Source organism: Aethalodelphis obliquidens, unplaced genomic scaffold (genome assembly GCF_003676395.1).
Source record: "Aethalodelphis obliquidens isolate GAN/ISIS:26980383/991018 unplaced genomic scaffold, ASM367639v1 scaffold2, whole genome shotgun sequence".
Classification (NCBI taxonomy): domain Eukaryota; kingdom Metazoa; phylum Chordata; class Mammalia; order Artiodactyla; family Delphinidae; genus Aethalodelphis; species Aethalodelphis obliquidens.
Window position 1 is genome coordinate 70,206,313 of NW_020837946.1, and position 13,187 is coordinate 70,219,499.

Sequence of the window (13,187 nt, forward strand, 5' to 3'; positions counted from 1 at the left end):
CACCAGCTTCCTTTCCCCCCTTGGCCAAAGGTTGCTTCAGAGGGTGTTAACTTCCTTGTATTTCCTGGTTGGAGCATTTATCTCCAGAATCTGGATCTCTTAGTTGCTTTACGTTTGTTAGGCTGTTTGCTGGAATTGCATGGAAGCATCAGGAGAAGCTCCAGTGAACATCCTAGGTTAGATCTGTATTCCTTCATGCCACTATTGTGTAGCAAATATCGAATTAAAAAAAGGTAAAAAAATTTTTTATACAATTTTTAAAGGTGACTTTCCATTTACAGTTATTACAAAATATTGGCTCTATTCCTCGTGTTGTACAACACATCCTTGAGCCTCTCTTACACCCAATAGTTTGTACCTCCCACTTCCCCACCCCTATGTGGCCTCTCCCCCTCCCCACTGGCAACCACTAGTTTGTTCTCTGTATCTGTGAGTCTGCTTCTTTTATGTTATGTTCACTAGTCTGTTGTATTTTTAGATTCCACATATCAGTGATATCATCCAGAAATACCAAATTTCTTGACGGTAATCAGAGTCAGTTGCCCTACCAGTGTGGGCAACTTCTTTTCCATTCTTTTCTTGTTGGTCCATCCATTTGAGAGGCCCCAAATGACAAAATACATAGTAGTCATAGCTTTAAATTCAGTGGAACTCTTTCTGCCTTTCTGTGTCTACCCTCCATCTTCAACCCTAGTGCCAGGACTCAGGGCTTTTTTTTTTTTTTTTTTTGCGGTACTTGGGCCTCTCACTGTTGTGGCCTCTCCCGTTGCGGAGCACAGGCTCCAGATGCGCAGGCTCAGCGGCCACGGCTCACGGGCCCAGCCGCTCCGCGGCATGTGGGATCCTCCCGGACCAGGGCACGAACCCGCGTCCCCTGCATCGGCAGGCGGACTCTCAACCACTGTGCCAACCAGGGAAGCCCTGGACTCAGGGCTTTTAATGCAGCAGAGCCTAAGGACGTAGGGACAGGAAGCACATATTCTGAAAGTGGGTCACTAGGAGTGGTAACGCGAGGGGACAATCCTACTTCCACCTTCTGTTTTTCAGGCCCTTGTATTCTAGTTACATGTCACCACATGTTGGCTTCACTGCACATAGAAAATCCTGGAGGACGGCGTCCAACCTTGCTGGATGTGGTCCCCAAGCTGGCTTCCTAGCTGGGCACTTAATAGGTGATTCTATCATTCTACTAGACTGGCTTCTTCAGAGTGTTGTGGTGTACGGTAGGGTCTGAGGATTCTCTCTCCACCCACTCATTTCATTTACCTTCACTGTAAAACATGTCCCTTGATCTGAGGCAATGTCATTGGGATCCTATGTTGTAAACCGTACACTCTTCAAGCCCTCAGATGATGCTAGCTGAGGAGCCTTGGATAGGAAAAGCAAACTCATAATCAAAGCAGGTGTAAGGATGTATTACTGCCCTTCTAGGATGTCACCCACTTGTCACCACGTAGTTGGCCTCCTTGAGGGATGTTTCTATATTGAGGCACCATATTGCAGACCTGCAGCTGGCATCTTAGGAGTTCAGCAGTGGCAGTAGTTACATCTGTCTTAGTGGGAGAGAGCCCATCCTTGCCCCCAAGGCTGCCACATTCATGGGACTACTGTGCTAGCACTGGGGTGGCTGAGGTCAGAAGCTGACTGATATGCACTGGACAAGTCAGCCTATTCACCAGACTGTCCAGAACCTCTCTGAACACTCTAGAATGTTCCCAGTGGCCATTAACACAGGACACAAATACCCATATATGCTTTGGTCCCTCTGCCAAAGAGTCATCCATAAACCTGTTTCTCAAACTTCCTTGTCTCTAAGCCTTGATCTTGACCAATCAACAAAGCCCTCTGTCAGCCCAGAAGGCTGTGTATATCTGTGTTTTAGGCAGTTTCTCCCTGCATACAAGGTATATAACCAAGTGTGTTGCTCAGAGTTATACCTGCTGGGAAAACTTCCCTTTTCCACTTACCTTCAAGGCCACCTTTGAGTGGGGCTGTATTGTGCATTTTCAGCTATCATAAATGCATTGCACGAATCCATCTGTGAACCAGGCTCCAATATTTCCTCCTCTGTAAGTTGGTCATAGGGAAGCCTCCACGAGAGTGTGGGTGTAGCTGAAGGAAGGCATCAGTGCAACAGAGGAAAGTCATGAGGAAGTCGAGGCCACATGCTTATGCAACTTACTTGTGCTCTCCGGACCTGCTCAATCCAGTCCTGCATGTAATGCACTATTTACGTCATACTGTGGTTTGCTTCTGTTCCTGGATAGCCTTATGACTTTGTGGATCTCATAATCCCACTCACCATAGGCAGCTCCAGGTGCTTAGTCACTCTTGATGTCCTAGTCTCTACTAGGGCTCAAAAGCATGCCAGGAGCTGCTTTCAAAACGGCGAGAAGTCCTATGTCTTCGAAGGTTTGACCTTGCTCCAGAACCCGGGGTCTGTGCTGGGACTCTTATACTGAGGCTTTTTTTTCTTTTGAAAGAAAAATTTATTGTACATTTAACATAATACAGAATAGTGTTCCCTGAGATTGGGGAACAATACAATTACACGTGAATGCGTACACTTAAAGACAGTCAAGGATAACAGAATTGAGATCTCAAGATGGCTTTATTGTTCATCTAGCCTGATCCCTTCACTTTAAAAGACACGTAAGACTCAGAGACTCAAAGTAGGGTATGTGAAACAAAACAACCTGGACCAGAACCTGACCCTTTGTCCAAGGTGCTTTTTCCTCCTCTACACAAAATGCATATGCGCATTGATGCAGCCATTCATTCATTCAACAGATATTTACTTAGTGATACTATGAGGCAGAAACTGCAAGGTATGAGATAAATATCAGGAAGAATACTCCCTGTGTAGAAAAGGAAGCTCAAACTCAGTAGTCTTCAGGACTATGCAGATAAAAGTAGGCTGGGTGGATGTAAGACAGAGGAAATGGAGATGCCCATGGCAGACTAGAGAGTGCATGCTCCTGCTAAAGTCATTCACTGGCTTCGTTTTTTGATGTTTAATTTAAACACTGTGCTGGCCCAATCAAATAGCGGAAAACATAATTGGATTTAGCCATTTGGTATCAGTTCTCAACCCCTAACTACAGCTACAGCTTTGATTTTGCTACCAGGGCTGAGATATCTGGGCTAACTCTGGTTCCTTAACATGATACAATGTATATGTAATTTAAGTATATTTGCGAAGAATTAAGTATAAATTCAGTTATTCATGAGCACTAATGGCTTCAACTAAAGCAGATCATTTTATTTTTAAACATGCAAACAAATCCATTCATCTAGATGCCATATCTGTGTACAAGTAGATAAGATTTTCACTGTTTTTTCCAGCAAGGTCATATTGAGGTTTGACAGAGACTGTATACAGCGTCCTAATGCACTATCCATCTTCTAGGTCATACTGCCTGAGCATCAGGGCAGCTTGGACTGCAGTCTGGACCTGCTATAGGGTCCTTTCCTGTTCTGGGCAGCATATACCACACCTTGGTATATGGCAGCCTTTCAAGACACCAATAAATGGTTCACAGTGTATGACTGTGTATGGTGTGTGTTGACACCAGTATTCAAATAAGCCTGCCACGCGCAGTGCCTCTTTATTAGCGATAGGACGTGTGTAGGTCAACAATTTGTCATTTATATTAAAAAATTTCCCACATGTTCCCGTTCATTGGATCTTTAAAAACATCATCCCAGTGGTGGGTCCTTGAAACTTTGAAGGTTTTATCATCTACCGTCTAGCATGTATATGTCTTACCAGGACAATCTAAATACTTGCTGCCTCCTGATCACCAGGTCCGATCACCATGGCACCATCAGCGATGTCAACCAGCAATCATGCAGGTTCTGTGCAATATCAAGACGATCAAGGTCTCTGTGGACTATATTGTGACAGAGAACAGATTTAACCTGGTTCTGGGGTAAGACAGACAATGAATACTGTGGACTTTTCTACATAACAGCAAACTGCTTTTGATCCTTATTATTTATGGGGATTGAGAAAAAAATACATTTTTCTGCTCAAAAGTGCCAGAAGCTGTGATAATCTCTTCTAGGAAAATACCACACCTGGTATAGCAGTTGTGATTGTGACGACCACTTGTTTATGTTTATTTTGGTCCATCGTCATTCACCATGATCTCTGTAATTTTTGCAGTGGCCAAATTGGTAAACTGAAGGGGGTATCCTTGCATCCTTCAAATCTTTGATAGTGGTGCTAATTTCTGAAATTCCGTCTGTGACATAATACTGCAGATTTAGGGACTTCCTCTCGCCCCTTGCAAACACTGTTGCCCTTATACCTTTGGCCAAAGAACAAATCTTGATGGCACTGCGGGAATGGGCAATAACTGCACAGATGGTCTGTGGACCCATTGGACCACTCTGGGATGGATGTGGGCCAGGAGTCCACTCATTATCCGGCTTACATGAGCCTTCTCTAATGAAGGGTCCAGTGGCATTTTAGATTTCTTGCTATCAGAGTCAACTCAGACCCTGTGCCTAACAGTCCCTTGAATGGTCTGGGTATTCTTCTTTCCCCAGTACATACTTACTCTGGTAACTAATTTCAGATTCCTTCGGGAATCAGGGAATATTTACTACATATAATTACAGTGGTGTTTCAGAATTCTTCCTTGAGGGGACCTAGCCTCTTCATTAGTCAGTGAGCTCTGGTTCTGAGACTGAGCTCAGGGTCTGAGAATTGATTTAGATCTAGAAAATGAGTGAGTGTGTGATTTTTCCATCATGGTGGCTGACACCAGTTTTTTGCTTGCTGAATTTCAATTTCTGGTTACACAGATGACACAGAACTCTAGTTGGCTGCCCATCCATCTTGCTCCCATGATCTATTAACAATTCCCACAGATCCCTATGGGTTAAGACACTCTGATTGTCACTCTGGCCTTGCTGTCCATTTCAATAATGATGTCCACCCTATTTCTGTAGAGACTAAATTGCCTCTGCTATTTTAGAATCCTATCAATTCCAGTAATATCAGCGAAACCAGTTCCAATATAGTACCTCTCACCATCAGTCAGCAGCCGTAGCTAAGCTTCTCCACCATGTTGTGCTTCCCTTCATCATGCATTCTTTTTTTTTTTTTGCGGTACGCGGGCCTCTCACTGCTGTGGCCTCTACTGCTGCGGGGCACAGGCTCTAGACGCGCAGGCTCAGCAGCCATGGCTCACGGGCCCAGCCGCTCCGCGGCATGTGGGATCCTCCTGGACCGGGGCACGAACCCGTGTCCCCTGCATCGGCAGGCGGACTCTCAACCACTGCGCCACCAGGGAAGCCCCCATGCATTCTTTACTGACTGAGTGGAAGAGTGTCTTTTGGGCCTCCTCAGAGATCATAGTCAGGTGGAGGTTTCTTTGATCTAACATAAATCGATTACAGCATTCCCATCTCTCTCTCTGAGCCTTTTGATCCTTTTCCCAAATACTCTGCCAAAGCGTTTTTATACCTGATTTACTTTGGTCAGGTCCAAGCTTCAAAGAATGATCCCAGCAGTGTATTAGGACCAATTTTTTTTTGTCCTTGCTAAGACATCGAACCCTCTATCATGGGAGAGTGTTCCAATGTCAATAAATTCTCCCCTCTCCAGCCTTACACTCTAACCTCATATATGAGTACCCTCAAGATCTACTTCTACACTTGTTCCCTTCGTTTCTGTATTGCAATTCTTTAGCTGTGCTGTTTCTTCTCGGAGCAAGGAGCATGTATCCCCCTGTGGTGGTGCTGTGACCTGAACATTCCTAGCATTACAGCTCTGACACCACAGGATAGAAACCAATGTTCTGCTGTTATACACACACCTTATTAGTATAAATCTGCTGTATTCATGTATGCACTTATAGAGCAGAGAAATAACCTTCTGATGGGGCCAGTCCAGAGCGGTGAAGGGGACAGGGTCTGAACACGAGAGAAAGGAGTGTATCTTATGAGGCATCTTCCTCGGATGAGGTTTTTGTAGGGTCTCTCTGTCAGGGTTTCTCAACAGCAGCACTATTGGCATACGGGCTGGGCAATTCTTTCTCGTTGGGGACATCGCAGGTTGTTAACAGTGTCCCTGGCCTCTTTCTAGTAGATGCCAATGGCACCTCCCTCCCACAGTTGTGATCACCAAATCTTCCCGGTGAGAACCACTGCTTGGATGATCGGACCCAGGCTCTTGCAGATGTCTCTTAGGTGATGGCAGGATTCCTCGGGGTGCAGGTGAGGTGAGGTGTCGTTGGTCTCTTCCTCTGCACGTGAGGTAGCTGTAGCAGTGGCTGGAGCAAAAATGTGGGCTAAGAAGATATAAGCTAGGACATAAAATATGTCTGACCTAAAGGTAGGTCATATGTGCTCATTTCACAGAAGTGAACACTGAGGCTCAGGAAGGCAAAACAACTTAGGCTGATACATTTAAGTTTGATGCCCTGGGCATAAAGGTGAATAAGACACAATTCCTCTCCTCAAGGAATACTCGGTCCAGCAACTGTGAAGGATTATATAATTAATCATTGCACATAAGTTTTGATGAGGTCATATAACCAGCAATTAACAAAGCTGAAAACAGAATGAGGTAAAGCTGAAAACAGAATGAGGTATATTCATGTTAGTACCATTTCGATATGCCTCAGGATTTTATTATATTTACTGCATGCTAGAATTTTTGCTAAATTATTTGTGTACCTGGTATCATTTAACATTCATAGAAATGTAACCAAGTAGGCAGTCTCGTTCCCATTTTTCAGATAATGAGGTGGCCCTTTTTTTATACACCTTCATGTGACCTAGACACATTACGCTTAAAGAGACGCTGCTCTGTAGAGGAGGATGACCTCAGACTGATAAAATCAATGCAGACAAGCACGGAGATGCAGGCATAAGATATTGCAGCCCTTGGCGGGACACAGCAGGACCCAGTGACCCTTTGCATTAGGTCCATCTTCATCCTCCAACAGCGTGACTAATTAAGATATGGGCTGATACTAAGTAGCTCAACTCTTTTTAACAGTGGCTTGTGAAACTGTGGAAACTATCTAAAAATATAGAACTACTGTGAGAGAAATAATGTTGTTACAAGGGAATTGATAACCAAGGATAATGGGAAGGGGAAGAAATAGCAAGTTGGAGCTAATTACCAGGGAAAGCCCCCTGACACTGAGAATGGTGGGCCAGGATAACAGTCTCCTGAGGGGAGTGGCAGAATCACCATCAGTTAGTACATTTAAAAATAGGCAACAGAGCTAGAAACAGGACTATTGGGAATGATCGTGCATTAGGCAGGAAGGGAGGTAATTGACTAAGTGACCTAATATTAAGAGCTTTCTTTCTCATGAATTTCTAGAATTCTAAAAAAAAAAAAAATAAAACCTTATAGGCTGTGTACAGAAATGTGGGTACCTAATGACTGGAGATGCCTAAATATAGCCCCAAATTATTCATAAATGGAAAATGAGAGCAGCCGTGCCCCAGATGAAGCATAATAGGAGGGTCAGAGGAAATGTAGGAGCTGGACAGGGAAAGTGGAAGCATTGTCAGGAGTCAGATTTCTCTGATGCACGCACACAGGGCTGTGCCCAAGTATTCGTGGGCTGGGAGAAGACTGTATTCGTTAATTACTGAGAGGTGTCTTTTCCTTTCCTCTTTCAGTCCTACTTTCCCATGATGTCAGATGGAGATTGCAAAGACCACCCTTTGTGGACTCCTATATCATCTATATCTTCCAAGTTGGAACTCTCCTTTCCTTAAAACTGATGATTGGCATGATCTCAAAGCACTGTTTCCCAATTCAAAGTCCAAAGCTTGACTCTCAGCCACTGGAGCCTTGCTAAGAATGCAGATTTCAAGATCTCACTGCGGGCCCATGGCATCTAGATGTTTGTGAACACATGAATCTGCATTTTTAAAAAGTTTCCCTCGGTTAAGTCTTACATGCAGCATTAAGTTGGAGAAACTCTGCCTGGGGAAGGGCAGGCTGGCTAAACAAAAAGAAACCCCAGGGAAGGAAAGTGCAGCCCAATCATCCTCCCCTCTTCCCTCATTTGCTTTCCCTGATTTTTCTTTACTCCCAACCAAAAGAGACCTCCTTAAACTTCCGTATCACTCTTGTACTTATAAGTATGTGTTTACACACCTATAATTTATATTTTACCTACTTTCAGAAAGACTTTAATATAATTTTCTTATATTTCTAATATGCTGTCTATGATTTCTCTGCTTTGTATTTGTGGTACTGTTTTATTTATTTATTTTTTTGCGGTAGGAGGGCCTCTCACTGTTGTGGCCTCTCCCGTCGCAGAGCACAGGCTCCGGACGCGCAGGCTCAGCGGCCATGGCTCACGGGCCCAGCCGCTCCGCAGCATGTGGGATCTTCCCGGACCGGGGCACGAACCCGTGTCCCCTGCATCGGCAGGCGGACTCTCAACCACTGCACCACCAGGGAAGCCCTGTGGTACTGTTTTAACCCTCTAGAGGACAGGGATTAGGACTTAACCATCTTTTTATCCTTTGCCATTTTGTGGAAAAGAATAGATTTATTTTTCAATGCAGCTAAGCACATCTGGAAGAAGTAATAAAAATCAGGCTTGCATTAGAAACCCAGGGTGTGTCAGCTTTGCCAGTGTGAGAAGGCATAGTATGGAGGCTGGACACTGAGCTTGATGTCGAGACCTGGCTTTTGTTTCAGCTCCATCAACCATCACGTATGAACATTTCAGCCAGTCCTGCAGCCTCCCAGTTTGTCTTCCTGTAAGCAGGGATAACAATCACTTTCTTACTTCTCTCACAAAGCAGCTGAGACAGTAAGCATGATAATATCACTATTTCATATCACTTTTCGCTTAGGAAAGCTAAAAACGACGTCAACATTATCTGCATCATCATTTCACAATCTACAAACCATTGAACAGGAGTTCAGTCTGGGTTCCCCAGAGAAAATTATTTTCCCTCGTCCCAGAACATGCAAGATAAAACAGTAAAAAACAAAGATTTCAGGAATTACATCTAGTTGAAATGTATATCAGTGGTCGGTCTTCTAATTCCCCAGATAATGCTAGATCTCGAGACAAGGAAAATAATTGATGTTGTTTAATTTTTGACATGCTACCTAATGAACAGCTAAGCCATTTTCATAGAAGGTAAAATTACAGCAGTGCTGCTGGTATGCGTCTCCTATATCTAAACTTAATTGGATTTTCCATTATGATGAGGCTTGTTTTTTAGAACTGAATCTCTCAGTCTCTTCCAATTGCTCTGAGTTGGTGAGACAGGAGATATATAAGGCATGGATTGGGGAGGTAGCTCATGAGGTCAAAGAATCCCTAGTATACTGAAGCATTACAGTGTGCAAACAGGAGCTAGGATTTGTGTAGAATGTATGTCTTCTCAAAATGAAGTTTTTCAGGAGGGAAAATTGACTACTTGTTACTGTAGTCTCTCTCTCTCTCTCTCTCCTAGACAGTAATGTGTTTTAGCTCCATTAAGATATTGAGTGTTATCTGTGCAGACTGGAACAAAATAACCAGACCAACTTTTTTTTTCTTTCCCCTAGTCCAATTGATTGCTCTACAGATTACGTAATTTAGCATCAGTTTGCTCTCTCTGGTGTTTTGAAACATGAAAAGAGCTTTCAAAGTGAGAGAACCGATTTGAAAAAAGCTTCAGCACCACTGTTGGACCAGGAGACAATGGGGCTTTCCCAGTTGTGAAATGGCAACTCACACTGTCACCTTGAAAATCCCAATGAACAAGGGTGTGGCTGCATATATGCCAGCAACGTCAAAGAACCAGAGAATGGGTCTCTGGGGGGGTGAACAGCCAGCCCAGTGTGCTCAGGGCCCATGAAGTAGTCGGGAGAGTCGCTTGCTCTAGGCTTCCACACCGGAAAGCACTTCTGTTTGAAGTTTTGACATTCTCTATGAAAAAAGACTACGTGTTAAGTACTTTCTGGTTGTATGACCTTATTGACAATTATGTGCAATTATTTATTATATACTATTGCACAGTTTGCTGGACTGAGAATTCCTTGAGGGAGAGTATTATGTCTTAATCACCTTTATGCCCAGTGCAGTGTATCAAACTTGTGCATCAACTTACGTTTTTAAAATATCTATTCGTTTGTGTTAAGGGCATTCATTTGTTAAGTCTGAACCCTGAAACTATGCTGAAGGAGGGCTGCACCTGGATGAGTTGAGCAAAGGTTGGCATGAGCCCTCGCATGGCTGAAGAATACTAGAGGAAGCAGCGAGTGCTGGGTGGAAAGAGTAAGGCTCAAGATGGAAAATCATGAACCAGACGATACTGTCAAGGAGAACTTGATATCATAACCAGGAAAATGAACCAACTTCCGGAAGCAGAAAGGAATCTGCTTGAAAATGGATCAACATATATTGGACTTAATGCTGCTCTCTGTGGCCTAATAGCAAATGGTCTTTTTTGATGCATCTTACCTGTGACACAGGCTCCTGTAGCTGCTGGTTTACCAATGGCAGTGATCCCGTTTTTGATGGCACACGTATCTTACAAAGGTTTTGTGATTTGCGCAGCGAAACCTGTACCGTAACACATGGTGGATTGGTTGGTCTTGTTTTTGGTGACCTGTACCCTGTTTTCTTGGCTGTCCCTTGTGAATGGTGGCCTAACCAGGTATAACTCAGCCCTGCTGCCCGAGAAAGGAAACAAATTACTGGATTAGGATGACTAAACATGTCTTTAGAAAGACGTTATTTCTAATTTTGCTCCAGACTGGGCTTGCAGCATACCTTGGGTCTAGACAATATAAACTACTTATAAAGGCACTTTAGACACCTGAACCTGGCCTAGAAATTCAGTAATTGTTAAACACATCTGTATACAAAAATAAAGATTGTAAAAATAACCTACATCTAAGTATGGATAAAGAGACATAATTTAAAAATATATACCATAATTTTGTTAACCTTATTATGGTATTTCTTATATTTTTAAGTCACAAGGAGTCTAAAAATAAAGTGACATGGACCCCTCTAGAATTCCAACAACCCTGACCACACATGGAGCTGCTGCGCCAACTGACATCCATGAGGAGAGCGTTGATACAGGCTCTTGAAGATGGGAAGAAGCTGCGAGAGACAAATTAGGGGGACAGCTGGTGAAAGCCATGGATAGGCTTAGCCAGATTCCAAAATGTTTTAAAAGCATTTCTCCAAATATCTGTCTTTTAATGTCCTAAAAAGAAAAATATTGCCTCCGTCTATGTCAACTTTTACGTTAAACTTAAGTATTTGTTCTACTGCTTTACGGAAGAAAGAATACAAGAACGTTGCCTGGCACTTGGATAACTTGAAACAATTAAATAGCAAATTGATGAAACTATAAACCTAATTGACAGTGGGCTCCAGACTGAGAATTGCAGTTCAATTCCAATTCTTTCATTGCAAAGCTTAGTTTAACCATGCAATAGCCACAAAACTTTTATTTAGATAGCACTTTACAGTTTATAAAGCATGCTCACACCTATTATCTCAAGCACCCCCAATAGAAGAATATTACATAATGGCTAGAGGGACACATTTGGCCTTCATTTTAAGGGGCAAAATTATCTTAGCCATATCTTTGGGGACTGATAATTCCACACTGCAGATGGAAGTCTGAAGGTAGAGACAAGAACCCCAAATCCTGTGGAATCTAGAAAAAGCCAGACTAACTATACAAATGTCAAGGTATACTCTGGTACCAGGTCTGTATGTACACATCTAATTTCAGCAAGCTCAAACAATTTGCCAAGGGCTGTCTGAACTCTGCGATTGTAATCTAGAAGTCAAAACTCAAAGCAAGAAGACAGGTGAGTTTCTACTTTCCCCACCCATCTCCTGGGTGGGTGGCACAATGATATGCCAGGCTGTGTGTTCTCTCCTCCACTTAGCATCACCCAATTGCAAACCGCTACTCTCAATTTTTAGGGAAACCAAATAGTTTAAACTTCTCTGCAAAGACAATACACTACTAGAAAAGTGTCTACTGTTTCCTTGGTGTCTAGTAGATTAAAAGATACTCCCTGTCCCTTTAGCCTTGCATTTTTGGAAAGTTTCTCACTTCAGATTTGGAAAGCGACAGGGAGCTCTCAATAGTTTTTAAAAGTCTCAGACATAAGTTCTTGTAGCGACAGTACCTTCTAAGAGCCTCCATCTTGCCTCCTGCACCTTTAGAGGTGCACCCACAACAAGGACATAACAAGTCCACTTTAACACTCTATTCCTTTTGGTCTCTAATAGGAAGTTAAATTAAGAATATTAAATCCCCGTTTTTTTCTTCAAGGAGTTTTATGGGTTCAGGTGTTATTTTTAAGTCTTTAATCCATTTTGAGTTTATTTTTGTATATGGTGTGAGAAAATGGTCTAGTTTCATTCTTTTACATGTAGCTGTCCTATTTTCCCAACACCGCTTATATATTACATCTTCTTTATCCATTCATCTGTTGATGGGCACTTGGGTTGCTTCTATATCTTGGCTATTGTAAATAATGCCGCTGTGAACATTGGGGTGCATGCATCATTTTGAATCAGTGTTTTCATTTTTCCTCAGATATACACCCAGGAGTGGAATTGCTGGATCACATAGTAGTTCTATTTTTAGTTTTTTGAGGAACCTCCATGATAAATAGATAAAGAAGAGTTCACATATATACATACACACACACATACGCATGTGTGTGTGTGTGTGTGTGTGTGTGTGTGTAATGGAATACTACTCAGCCAAAGGAAAAAAAAAGAATGAAATTTTACTATTTGCAACATGAATGGACCTTGGAGGGCACTATGCTTAGTGAAATAAGTCAGAGAAAGACAAATGCTGTATGTTATCACTTATATGTGGACTCGAAAAAGTAAAATAAATGAATGAATATAACAAAACAGAAACAGGCTCATCAATATAGAGAACAAACTAGTGTTTGCCATGGGGCGGGGGGTTGGGGAATGGAGAAAATAGGTAAAGGGGATTAACAGGTAAAAACTACCAGTTATAAGATAAATAAGTCACGAGGATGTCATGTACAACACAGGGAATACAGTCAATAATATTAGAAGAACTTTGGTGTGTAATCTATAGAAACATCAGATAACCATGTTGTACACCTGAAGGTAATATAAGATTGTAAGTCAACTATACTTCAATAAAAATGTTAAATCCCCTCTATGTACTCAAAA

At 42.6% G+C, this 13,187-nt stretch overlaps 1 pseudogene; it reads left to right on the top strand.

Moving 5' to 3' along the window:
* Positions 1-10,277: 10,277 nt before the first annotated feature.
* On the top strand, positions 10,278-10,835 carry LOC113624956 (transmembrane protein 126A pseudogene; annotated as a pseudogene).
* The last annotated feature ends 2,352 nt before the right edge of the window (positions 10,836-13,187 follow it).